Below are 13,052 nucleotides of genomic sequence, written 5' to 3' on the forward strand. Positions count from 1 at the left end.
TGCTGTTTATTATAACTGAAAATACATCAGCCAATCAGATTTTAACTTTTCATAAAACTATGTTACTCATAATTTCACAAGTGACATCATAACAGTAGTACCAATCATGGCATACATCATCAAATATAAACACCACAGCACCAAAAACTGTCCTTTTTCTTTGTCCCATGTCTAAGCAACTTTTATCTCAACTGGATGCCAAAGTGGAACACTTCGCCAACGTCATCCTAGACCTGGCTACAACTCTGTCCAAACATATCCGATGGCCAACCGGGTCCGGTATTAAAAGGAATGGAACTTGAATCATTCACCAGTTCTTTGGATTGGAATCTGTTTAAAAAAAAAAAAGGGTATAGAAAGGTAATACCCTGATGTGATAGGTAAAAGTCATGTAAAACAATCTGGAGATGCCATCAGGCAGGAATCAAGAGCATGATATTCATACACTTTTTCATGACTACATTGTAACGACAACACTACATAAGAATCATCAGATAAAACAAAACTGGGTGGGGTAATCCTTGCCTCCGTGTCCTTAATAGAATTGAAAATTCTTGATGCGTAAGGTAGAATCTTTTTTATTCTATGTCAGGACTGCAGGCTTTGGATTATGCTTGTTTAAAGCTGTTGTATAACGTCGGAAGCAACATCTAAAATCGGTTTATAATAGAAGGTCTCAAAAGTAGAACCTGCGGACCAGTGTGCAGCTTTCATTGTGTCTTGGAGCTGAGACCCCAAGCTGAAGGATTTGTATGCCTACACCCCTCGAACTGTGTGAGTGCCAAACTTAGAGGTGTCTATACCTGCTTCTGTCAGAATACACTTCACCCAGCGAGCCAAGGTGGCTGATAACACAGGTTGAAAAGGCTCTTGAAGAGCTATGAGGAGTTGACCCCCATTAGATTGACAGTGTTCCGCTGTATGGTCTTCATACCCTTTCAAACACTGACCAATGCATTACCTAGTGTCTGCAGGAAAACTAGGATATGTCACTTGTCTGGAAAGTGACTTTGTCTTTCAGGAAATTGAGAAGGTAAGGCTCTTAGAAGAATATACTCTACCTGAGATATCTAAAGCATGAACATTGGAAACACGTCTGTAAGAGACTAAACATAGAAGTACAGTCAACTTCGCCAACAATTGTTTTCTGGACAGATCAGAATTAGCAGGCCATCCCTGTAGAAACTTTCAAATAATGTTGACATCCCACAAATAAGAATACTTGTGTAAAGGGGGATTGGACAAACAAACACCCCTCATAATCCTACTTACCAGAGGATGCTCCTCAACTGTTTTCCTGTCAATGAAAGCATGACCTGCAGATAATACAGATATATAATTAATGACAGAGAAATAGCTTAAGCCTCCAGATGCCATCTCCGCTAGAGAGTTAGTCACAGAAGAAATGGGGCCCCCAGGGGATCTTGGCTCCCAGAATTGCACCAACCCAACTACTTCCACCAAGCAGAGGCATATCGTTTATGAGTGGCGTCTGCCCTGGACCTAGAAATAAACTTAAGAGAGAGTTCAGAAAGGTCTGGCACAAACCATTGTTGCCTGAAATTCACCAAGCCATGAGCTGCAGCCTGTCTTGTACGAGAAGAGGATGTAGGAGACCTGCTGGATCGGTCAAGCGGTTGGGAGTCAATGGAATCTGGTCTGGAAGATCTCGACATTTCCAAGAGGAATGGAAGCCAGGGCTGAGCTCTTCACAAGGGAGTGACCAGGATCAATTCCGCTCTCTGGCATAGAAGCTGCGTAGCCACTCTCTGGATCACTAGGAATGGAGGAAAGACATAATGAAGAAGACCCTGCCATTGTTGGAGGAAGGAATCTGTGGCCAACGCCATTAAGTCTGGCCACCATGAGAAGAACGGAGTCAATTAATGGGACGGATGGGAGGAAAACAGGTCTATGTGACAATGACCCCAACAAAGTTGAAGGGCCTGGAAAATCAAAAGGTGTAGTTTCCATTTGCTGGGATACCTGAGATATCTCGAGTTCCAATCGGCTACCATGTTGAGTTGCCCAGGGAGGTATTCCACTGTCACTGATATGCGGTTCTGGAGGCAATATTGGCAAAAAGGTTTAGATATTTCCACTATGATGCAGGACTTTGTACCTCCCAACTTGTTCACGTACTGGACTGCCGAGATGCTGTCCATCCTGAGGAGCACACAATTAGACTGGGGAGCTAGTGTCCTGATCGCAAAGAGGCCGGCCAAAAGCTCCTAGCAGTTTATGTGGAGATGAACCTCATCTCATGACCAACGGCCACCGGTGGAGATGGTGCCGCACCTGGCACCCCACCTGCTGGGACTGGGCTCCAGGATCACGTCTGGGTGTGAGCTGAAAATGGCTCTGACGTTTCAGGTGAATATATGGTCTAGCCACCATTGGAGTTCGTTCCTCGTCTCGGGAGTGAGTGCTATGAGCTCTGAATATGAGAGACCCCTCTGTAGGTGATGAATTTTTAAGCATTGTAAGGCTCTGTAGTGTAGTGGAGCCAGATATATTGCTTGTATGGATGAGGCCAGAAGACCTACAATCCTGCCCCAAATCCTCTTAATAATTGTAAGTGTGGCACAAACGTGAATATTTCACACACATTCCAGAAATCCCATTATCGCATTACCTATGCACCTACAATATATTGTGAATCCAAGCCATATATTTCTGTCTCCTATTTGACACTGTCTTATTCTAAACAAAATAAGAGACCATTTTTCGCAGCAAACACTATAAAATCTACCTAGGTAGTCAGAATGAGAGCATCAGGAGCAGACTTGTAGTAAGCAGTTGAATGACATTTAACATTACTTAGCTTAGCTGGTTCATGTGCCTACTATGCAGGCATCAGAATTTTTTAGGTAGAGTAACTAATCAGTGATACAGAGGACATTCTGCTTAAATAATATAACACATCATTAGATCTGCCTATGGTATAAAAAATACACTCATTTGTGGGTCTGCTATTGCAGTCGCTTTCAACGAAAGGGTACCTGATTAAAAAAATGCAACAGTAGTACTGGACAGTGAGTTCAGTCTTGTGTACAACACACAGGTAAGGTTAATCCTATTTTACTTGACCTATTTAGCTTATTTGTCCCAATGACATTGCTGCACAAAGAAGCAAGTTGCCTTGTCTGTACAGCAAAAGTGTGTAACATATGTGGTAAAATCTTTCCACGCATGCTAGTTAATGGTTTTTGCACCAGTGAACTTAAGGAAAGTTAGCATCCAGATACATTTAAACAGAGATGTGAATGAAAAAATAATGAGCAGTAGTTTATTTGTAAAAAATGCTGCAGAAGAAAACCACTGCATGACATTTTTGCTTATTTTCCTGCTGAAATCTCTCCTGCCACACCCATCTTTCCAGCGCCACAGACAACAAATAGTGCATGTCTATCCATGGTAGCCACTCTGCAGATATTAGTCACCCCATCCCTGTTGGAAAAGAAAGCCAGTTACTCATAAATTGTGAATGGCGGCAGAAGAGGGAAGGAGGCTCTTAAATGTTGAGCCATGACAGGGACACATTCAGCACCTAGTAGGCGGGTCTCACAATGAAGAGACAGAGAGAGAGACTTATTATTACGTCGGCGCCAGTGCATGCATTGCACACCCAATCTGTTCTTCTCTGGGTGTCAGATTGGATCCGACAGGGGTGGTTTCGGATACCGAGGCTTGAACTTCCTCACTCCATATTTTCGCAGTTTTGTTTTCTTGATCAGTTGGCACATTATCATAAGTTGAATCACATGGTCAGTGCTGTGATGGACTGAAGGTAACAGTGATGTCCATATCGATACCCATCATTTGGCAGGTGTCACCTGCTTTTTATGGTCGAGCACGAAGTGCTCCGTCCATTCTGTTATCGCTCTTTGGGCTTGAAACCACGCCCATGCCACGTCAGTCACTTACATTGGTTTGTGGGCTTGCCTTTTAAACTCCACTTGCTGTCATTTGTGAAAGGCATGCATACATCATGCCTTTTCAGGTGTTTAGCCCACCTACACAGCACTGGTAAAGTACCAAAAACATACGAGGCTCGATGTTTTCAGCCTGGAGCCCGGACTACTTTAACTGGTTATTTTCCACGCAGCGCGATAGCGCTGCATTTTACATAGCGCGATCGTGCTGCGTTTGTTTTTGCTTTACAACGCTAATAGCTCTAACTTGAACAAATGCGAGACCCGTTGCATTGAAAATGCTTGTTTCTTCTATTTACCCACCTGAGAAACAAAATGCCTCCCTAGACTTTAATGGAGTCACCCACTTTTCAAATCAGTATCATCTGCATCATCCTATTGACCTTGATGGGATCACAATCTTAAACACCTGACTTCACCTGAATTTTTGAGGCAAGAGGTTGCTAGGTATGCTTATCAAGTGGGCCCATTTATTAATAAACTCTGCGTACATACACAGGATTGAACGATTAGCAGCTAACAACATGGGCGGAAGGTCCTTGGGGCACAGACAACCCCCTGCAACTCATTGGATACAACACCCAAAGGAACAGGCAACAATAAAAATGTAATAGTAATGCTGTTCTGGAACACAGAATTGTCCACAGCCATTTTAAGCTACCTTAGGTGAACGCTAGGGCCTCTGCTGCAGAGATGTGTGTGTAGTCTCTGGTCCCAGGCAGTGGCGGCTGCCACCAATCTAAAGTGGTGGGGCGGGATTGGGGACATTTAAAAAAAACAAAAAAAAAACAAAAAAACAAAAAAAAACTTACCTACCACTCCCAGTCCTACTGCCGGCCGCCTTCATGCTCCTCTTTTCTCGGCAGTCACTGGGGCACAAAAGCACAGGCCCCCAATCCAGACACTGCTATCATGCTATACCAAGCATGAGAGAAGCGCTAGAATTGACCTGAGTGGGCTGGTCTGATGCTTGCTCAAACATAGGGAGCCTGTGCCATTTCTCAACCCAGCTGTGCAACACAGCTGGGTTGGAGAAATCTAAGTGCACATGTCGGTTTGGTCGTCCTAAGATGGCCGGCCAAACCGACATGCGCACTTTACAGTGCCCGCCACTCGTCCTCCCTACCATGGCCCGGCCCGCTCCAGATTCCATGTCTCAGTCAGACAGTGATACATAAAATGATATAAAACTGTTTTGTTATCATTTTATTTTTCACTGCCTGACTCTGAGCAGGGGGGGTGATGTTCTTCCGCTATTACAGGGGAGCCATCCCTGGTGCCAGGCTGGAAATAACTTTAAATGCTTTAGAGTAGCTGTTTCCAACTTGTGGTCCGCAGCCCCCCTAGAGGTCCATGACACACTCCCAGAGGGTCCACAGGCCTGGGCCGGCATGAAGGCACTTCTCCAGTTGGGGCCTCACAAAACACATGTGTATTTTTATATTTATTATGTTATTTATGCAGCAGCATAAAAGCAGTGCAAACTTTCTTGTACATCCAGCAGCTTTCAAGCAAAAGTAAAAGCATCAAAATAACTCTGATGATTAATGCACCTGCCAGAGAGAAATGGGAGTTTTTGTCTAGTGGCCGTTTTGACTCATCTAAGGTAGTGCAGATGGGTAATGTTAATATGTCTGCTGCAAAGAACGTGTATAATGCAAACAACAGTATTTTATGTGCATAGCACAGTGATTTACTGCTTTGTCACAGAGATTATTTTGCTACTGTGCAGTTCAGAAGTCACAATCGTAATCTAGCACAGTTAGCTATGAACTGCCATCAAAGAACTGCATGCAAACTGCATGGCACAAATTAGAAAGTTACATTTTCTTTTCCCAGTCTTTCATTTTCCTTATGCTGCTAAAAAAGGTTTGCTTACATAGAAATACATTCTTATTATTAAAGGCATCGCTAACCACTGTGTTATGTTCTCAATCCTGAGTTTGTGCTTCTCCAGATCAAGCACTCTTAAAAAATGCGTACCACTATGGATGCCATGTCAATCTTACACTTTGTAGTCCCCTGTAAAGTGCTCTGACACCCTACACTGATGTGAGAGGCGCTATAAAACAAATTAATTACACGTGACGGAGGCTATGGAAAGATGAGAGGCCCTTAACGCTTTATTGCCTTTCCCCACCACATATTTATGTGAAAAAGCTTTCTCAGAAAAACTTTTAACTAAAAAACTTGTAACTGAAAAACTTATAGGTAGTTGCAAAAAGAACATCTTGCATCATTTGTGTTTTCACAGCCTCAAAGTTTTCATGGTGCTTTCCATGTAGAATGTACATTAGTCCAAACCATCTCTGCCCATCCCAACACTTTCCTTGTTCTAGTCACAGATGTCCCTCTCTAAAGGGTCCTTTAGATGATTAACTACTCTGCCATTGTCGATTTAGGAAGGTCTTGCCTATTGAATACCGGGGGGCCAAATAATTTGTACAACTTTACTAGCTTCCTTTAAGACCAAGAAAAGCCAAACCTGATATAATTGTTTGTTGTTTCTAACTGATCTGCGGGCGATGATACCCAGCAAATATATCTGATGCATGGCTACATCCAATATCCTCATTAGTCACTGTACAATGGTAAATTCTACCTGAATTTGTATGGCCTGTCTTTTAGGTGTTGTCAAAGATCTATTGTGTACTCTACTAATGCTTAAAGTGGATTTTCGGACAGCTTAGTTCTTATCATTGATTGGCTTTCTTGTCAATTTCATTTGCCCCCTTCTTATTCAGTGGTATGCCTTCCTCTTCTTGTGTTTGTCCCTCCCCTGAGGCATAGCTTCTTTACCATCATGTTGACTGGGTGACTTGTATCCTTCCACAGCTGACATAAGGGAACAACATTTTTGTTTTTTTACAGAATCTATTTTCTTAGTTTTTTTATTTGCAATTGTCTGAAAAATACATCAGGCCAAACGGGGCCCACATGAACCATTAAACAACATGAATAATAAACAAGATCAATACCACATTCAATCAGTTGCCTTGTGCAGTGTTAAGGCTTTTCCAATATGGCCACATCCATTTTCAGTTGCCTAAGCATATAATATCAAAGTGTTTGTTATGTTTCCCATGCAATAGATAGACGAACAATGTTCTGCTTATTTATACCTCTCATCTGTAGAGTCTTCCGTTGATGGGCTATCACCTGGAGTTCTCCCTCCAATGCATTTCTGGATTTAAACTGAAGTTGCGTCTTATCTGCTAGCTTTGTACATGTGTGTGATTAATTGTCATGTCCACCCCAGCTCCAGGAGGGTCCGGAGTAACAATGAGGTCTGAGGGGCGCTGGGGTAGTATGGCCAACTGCCCTTAAGTATATTCACTAAACTCGTGTGATTGGGAAACTGCCCTTCCCCCAGACCAAATGTGTCCTGCACCACTTCAAATGTAATGCAGGTGTCTGTAGGGTAGAGATCACCTAGTCTCATATCCTCCCTCCCTCCACACCGTAGTGTCAACAGCTGCAGCCAATATGCAGAAGGCAGGCAAGTCCTAGAACCAAAGGTCCCTGGTGAAGGGTGCCCTCCCCAGAATCCCCTTTACTGTTCGTTCCCATAAGGATGCTGTATATGTAATGAGGTAGGGAACGTTCTCTGTGGTCCTTCCGCCAGAGTATAGAAACTGTGGCAGTATAGTCACCCTATTGCTATCTTCCAGTAGTGATTTTTCCCAGTTTGTGTCATCTGTAAGTCAGTGTGCAGCATGCTGTAATTGGGATACTAGGTAGTATAATTCCATGTGCGGAAGGGCAAGACCTTCCTCACGCGTCAGTAAGTGTAAGTGTTCCAGTGCTACCCTACTACGTCCATTCTTCCAAATAAGTGTCGTAATGAGCGAGTGCAGGCATTGGAAGGTTGCATGTGGGAGTGTATCAAATGAACTCTGTAGTGTAGAAAGATATCAGGGCAGAAAGACCATTTTTGCCACTGCTATTCGCCTGACCATGGTTAGCAGAAGTGTGGTCCAAAATGTTATTGAGGCCTTAATGCCTTCTATCACTCTGTCTTTGTTATATTGCATTCGTTTCTGGGGAGTGGATGCTATCATCAGTCCCAAATAACAACATTTTTTTTCCCCACGCAACAGTAGGGTCAGTAGAGTCGTAGGGTACACCCTGGAAAGCCTGCCTAATAGGAAGATCAAGGATTTATCCAAATTCATTCCGAGACCATGAATTTGTCCAGATGTTGTATTAATGTTGGCAGTGATTCTCTCGGAGACTTGAGGTAAAACAGGGTGTCATCTGCATAAAGCGACACCAGGTGAATTGTGTCACCCACCCTGACACCCCAGTTCACAAGGTTTCGCCCAGTGAGGATTGCAAGTGGCTCCAAGGCCAAAACGAACAACAGGGAAGACAGCTGACATTCCTGCCTTGTTCCCCTGCCTACCATCCATGGAGGCGAGCACCATCAGCCCACCCCTACCGCGGCCGTCTGCTCAGTATATATCAGTGATATCCATGACCGGAACTGAAGGACAAAGCCCATGGCCGTCAGCACCGCCATGAGGTATTGCCAATCCACAGCGTTGAAGGCTTTTATAATGTCTTAGGATACCACTACAATCTCTTCAGGGGAGTTCTCAGTTTCATGCATTACATGCATTACCCACTGCAAATTCATGGCGTTGCTCCTGCTTGGTATAAAACCGCACTGATCTGTGTGCACCAGCTGTGTGATCACCATCCGGACCTGGTGTGCCACAAGTTTACAGAGAATCTCGGTGTCAGTATTAATCATGGTAAGGGGTCGATATTAAGATGGGTCAGACGTGTCTGATCCAGGTTTCAGTATCATTGTGACTCACTCCTCCCGCATCGTGGGGGGTAAGATCCCCTTCGTTTTGCCTTCTAGGTATACAGCCAGTAACCTCTGACTGATGTCTGCTATGTAGACCTGATAGAACTCGGCTATGAAGCCATCACTTTCCTGCGTTTTACCTCCGGGAAGTGCCCTAAGGACCGTTCTGAGGTCTTCAAGCGTGATGGCTGCATCGAGTTCCCACACTTCTAGTTCACTAATCCTCAGCAGTGTTAGGGCTTCCAAATAATCTGCTGGCCCAGCTAGGTCACGTCCGCCAACCCTAGAGTAAACCTGTTCCAAGTGAGTCTTGAATGTATTTACTATTTCGGTGTGTGTGCATGCTTCAGACCCCGCCAGTGTCTTAAGGTGCATGATTGGTGACCGTGGTATTTCGAGGCGTAGTATCCATGCCAGAAACCATCAGAGCTATCCCTCTCTCTATGTAACAACTGTCAATAGGACTTCAGTGTGTATTGTTCGAATTGTTCTCTCGTTGACAACACTTTGCGAAGGAGCTCAGACTCATCATTCCTCCCTGTTCTGTTATCAGGCAATAGCCTCTGGTAGGCTGCCAAATTTTCCTCCCTCTGAAGTTCTGCTTGCAAGGTGTTGTGCACTCCACATGTGAAGTCTATGCACTGACCCCCTAAGCACTGCTTTTATCGCTTCCCAATCCATGGCTCAGCTTTGCATTCCTAGCCAGTTTTCAGTGAAATAGTGTTGCAGTACCTCTGCCAGCGTGTCCTTCCCATGCGCTTCTTGCAATATGTCAGAGGGGAATCTCCACGTCTTGGTCAATTGGGCACTAACCTATCAGTCCAGCGAACACACCACTGGTGAGTGATCGGATAAGTATCTGGAAATGTGCGCCACTTCCCCAGCCCTTGGGGCAACATGATCCGACACCAAGATTCTGTCTAGTCTGTTGTATGTGCCACAGGTATGTATATTCCATCTGTCCAGGATCTACCTCCCTCCACACATCTTTCAATCCCAGATGGGACATTACTTCCCGCAATTGTGTTGTCATCTTAGGTTTAGTGTTTAGGCGTGGAAGATGGCACAATTGAAATGTCCCACACAGAATATTTTAGCTTCTAACATGGAATGAACAGTTACCCTGATTGCTCCACAAAAGTTACCATCATCTAGGTTTGGCCCAAAAGTATTAACAAAGGCACCTTCAATACCGTCTAGTGCAGTGGTGCCCAACCTTTTGACTTCTGTGGACTCCCACTTTATCAATACTGGAACCCGGGGACCCCCACTGAATTAATATTGGCATCTGGGGACCCCCCACTAAGTCATTACTGAAAGCTGGGGACCTAATCTGTTAAAATTATACAATTTTCTATGCAGTCGCAGACCCCCTGAGGAGGCTTTGCGGACCCCAGGGGTCCCCGGCCCACAGGATGGGAACCACTGGTCTAGTGTACCCTGCAGCAACATAAATCAGCCTTCAACATCTGCCTCCATATATGTCAGTGTGAATCGGAGCTTCGATCCACACAAAAATACCTTGTGAATATGAGGAATAATTGGCATAATAAACTTGGCCCCTCCATTTTCTGGTGAGTTTATCTGCCTTCTGATTACTATGATACGTCTCCTGGAGGCATACAATAATTATCCTCTGTCGGTTAAGTGTGGTGTGGATTCTATAGCATTTCTGGTAGGATCCCAAGCCCCGAACATTCCAGGTGAGGAGTTTCCACTTATTCAATGCAGGCATGGGTAATGTAGTGTATGTAGGCCTTTAGTAGTGATGTATCCTGAACAATGCAGTTATGATCTCAGAACAAGAACCCGTACAACAATTGAACAAAACAATTCCTCCCTCCCTCCCCGAACAAGAATACTGTAGCCAATTGTGTTTTCTCTTCCACGTCTACATGTGCCAGGACAAGCACAGTCTTCACACCTCTACCCACTGTTACCAGTAGGTCTCCTTACTGGTAAATAACCATCAGTGCTAACTCTTGTTTCTCGTACTGCCCTCAATAGAACTGTATACCATGCAATATTAGCTATGTATTCCGATTGGTCCACATCTGAAGTACACAATGTAGACGAAGTATAATGTCAGCAATAATATATAACAGTTCTATTCAAGATGCATACTATATGCCATCGCAGCTGTGGTTCCTAAATATACATTTGTATCTTAATTGTAGCACTGTTTTTCCACCTAATGAATCTTGTCCACCCAGTTCCCTCCCTTTCCTGCCCTTCAGGAAATCGAGTTCCAGAGTTACTCACTTTATGAATTGCCAATTAGATAAGGTTCAAGTATATCTATAGTTGAAACATCATGATACAATATAGACATTACAGTGAAAAGGATATAAGTGCCCTAATTTATAATGATATGAAATTCCGAAGATCATGGGACTCAGTCTCCTTGAGCCGTCTCAGTCCCAAGGTCCACCTCCGGTATTGCATTATCTTGGTTGGATGGTATAAGTGCAATCTCAGGTTCAATAGAAGAGCCCTCCTCCTCCTCGGACTCCACTGCCTCATTCTGTTAATCACCAGCAGCAGCCATCGTGCCATCTTCACAGATCAACACTCGTCCAGTGCCCCCTCGAGGGGATTCCTCCTGTCCCGCGAGTTGTTGCCTGCACGTTCTCTTTTGCCCACTATGAGTGCCCGAAATCCCCGGCATCATCCCAGGGCAACCACAAAAAGGGTCCATCATGTCTAGCCAAGACCAAACTTTGTCCGGAATCTCAAAGAACTGCGTATTTCCATCATAGATGACTTTCAATTTGATGGGGTATAAAAGCATATAGTGACTGTTCAAAATTCTGAGGCTTCTCTTTCCCTCGGGGAAGCCCAGTAGGCGGATATTATTTCGTCTTGATTGGCCGCCTACGTCTTCTGCACTAGCTTCCAGTGTTTTTGCGGCTGACGTCATAGTGGTCATTTTTGTTTGAGCCGTTGCACATCAGTTTGCAGGGAGGTGATGTTCGTTTCCACCTCTGAAGCTTTGTTTGCCACTTTATGCAGATCCGCTCTGAGAAGGTTGACCTCCATGGATACATTAGCTATTTGGCCCTCCAACACTGCACAAGATCCCTGTATGGCCTCCAACAGAGCAGCCCTTGAGGGTTCTTCCTGCTGTTCTAGGACTCACTCTGGGGAGTCCCAGCCTGCCTGGTGATCCTCTGTGTGGCCTGGCACGGAGTAGTATACTGCATGATAGGGTTACTCTGGGGCTGCCTCTGCGCTCAGCCCTTACCCATCTTGCCACTCGCTGTTGCCTTAGTGCCAACAATCAAAGCGCCAGTAAGACCCCGCCATACTGCAGTGGTATTCTCTTTCAGTTCCGCACAGGTTGCGTTCTGAAATGTCTGCAGCATGCTGTGTCCATAGGGGCTCCAATGGCTGATGCAGAGCTTCCACGCAGCTATCATGCCTACACACCACTGATTATGGCAGTGCCCCGATTATCCAGCACTGGCGATTCCTCACTGCATGTCAGCTCCTGAGTTCTGTTGCCCCCAAAGGTCCACTCAATCACCCCAATTGCACGTTTCCCAAACCGCCAAGCACCTCTGCGCTGCAGCGAGCGCTCCTCCATGCAGAGGCATTGGTAGCTCTAAGTAGGGCATGTACATGTGTTAATTGTTTTGCCTTCCTGAGTTCCTGTGTATTGAAGGCCCGTGCGCTGCTGCCAGCTACTGTACGTCTAATGCAACTTGGGCCCAGCATCCTCCTCCCTGTTGCCTCTAGTGCGGATCAGCTGCAGAAGCAGGGAGAGGCTGTGTCTCCCGAGGCCCCGGGCTGCACTGCAAGTCAATGCCCACCAGTCTGCAAGGGTGCCCGTCTCTCCTCCCACACGGCCCCTTGTACCAGGGCAGGCCTCTCACCTTTTCGTTTCCACTCATCAGGCCTCCTAGTACCCCCGAGCGGCGCACACGCTGCCACCGGAGCTCCCACCCAGCCCCGCCTGTCCTCCCAGGTGTGCGATCCACAGCCAGAGAGATCACTCCACCGATCCCAGCCTGCGTCGCAGCAAGCCGCCCCACACATTGGACGGCGTAGGCCGGCAGCACCACCCCTCCGGTCCCAGCAGCCCTGAAGGCGCTCGCTACAGGGCCTTGGACACCGCTGTCACCAGGTAAGGCTCCTCAAAGTCCCCCCGATCCCACAGTTGCCGAGCTCTGCTCCGTTCGCCTCAGCACATGCAGCTCTCCTGTTGGCCCAGCTGAATTGGGGCCTCACTGGCGGAGAGCTATTGTTTACCCTTTGAATCTGCTTTGCAGGTCAGCACATAGTAATGGGTGGTATTTTTA

The sequence above is a fragment of the Pleurodeles waltl genome, chromosome 3_2 (genome assembly GCF_031143425.1).
Source record: "Pleurodeles waltl isolate 20211129_DDA chromosome 3_2, aPleWal1.hap1.20221129, whole genome shotgun sequence".
In the NCBI taxonomy this organism is placed as follows: Eukaryota; Metazoa; Chordata; class Amphibia; order Caudata; family Salamandridae; genus Pleurodeles; species Pleurodeles waltl.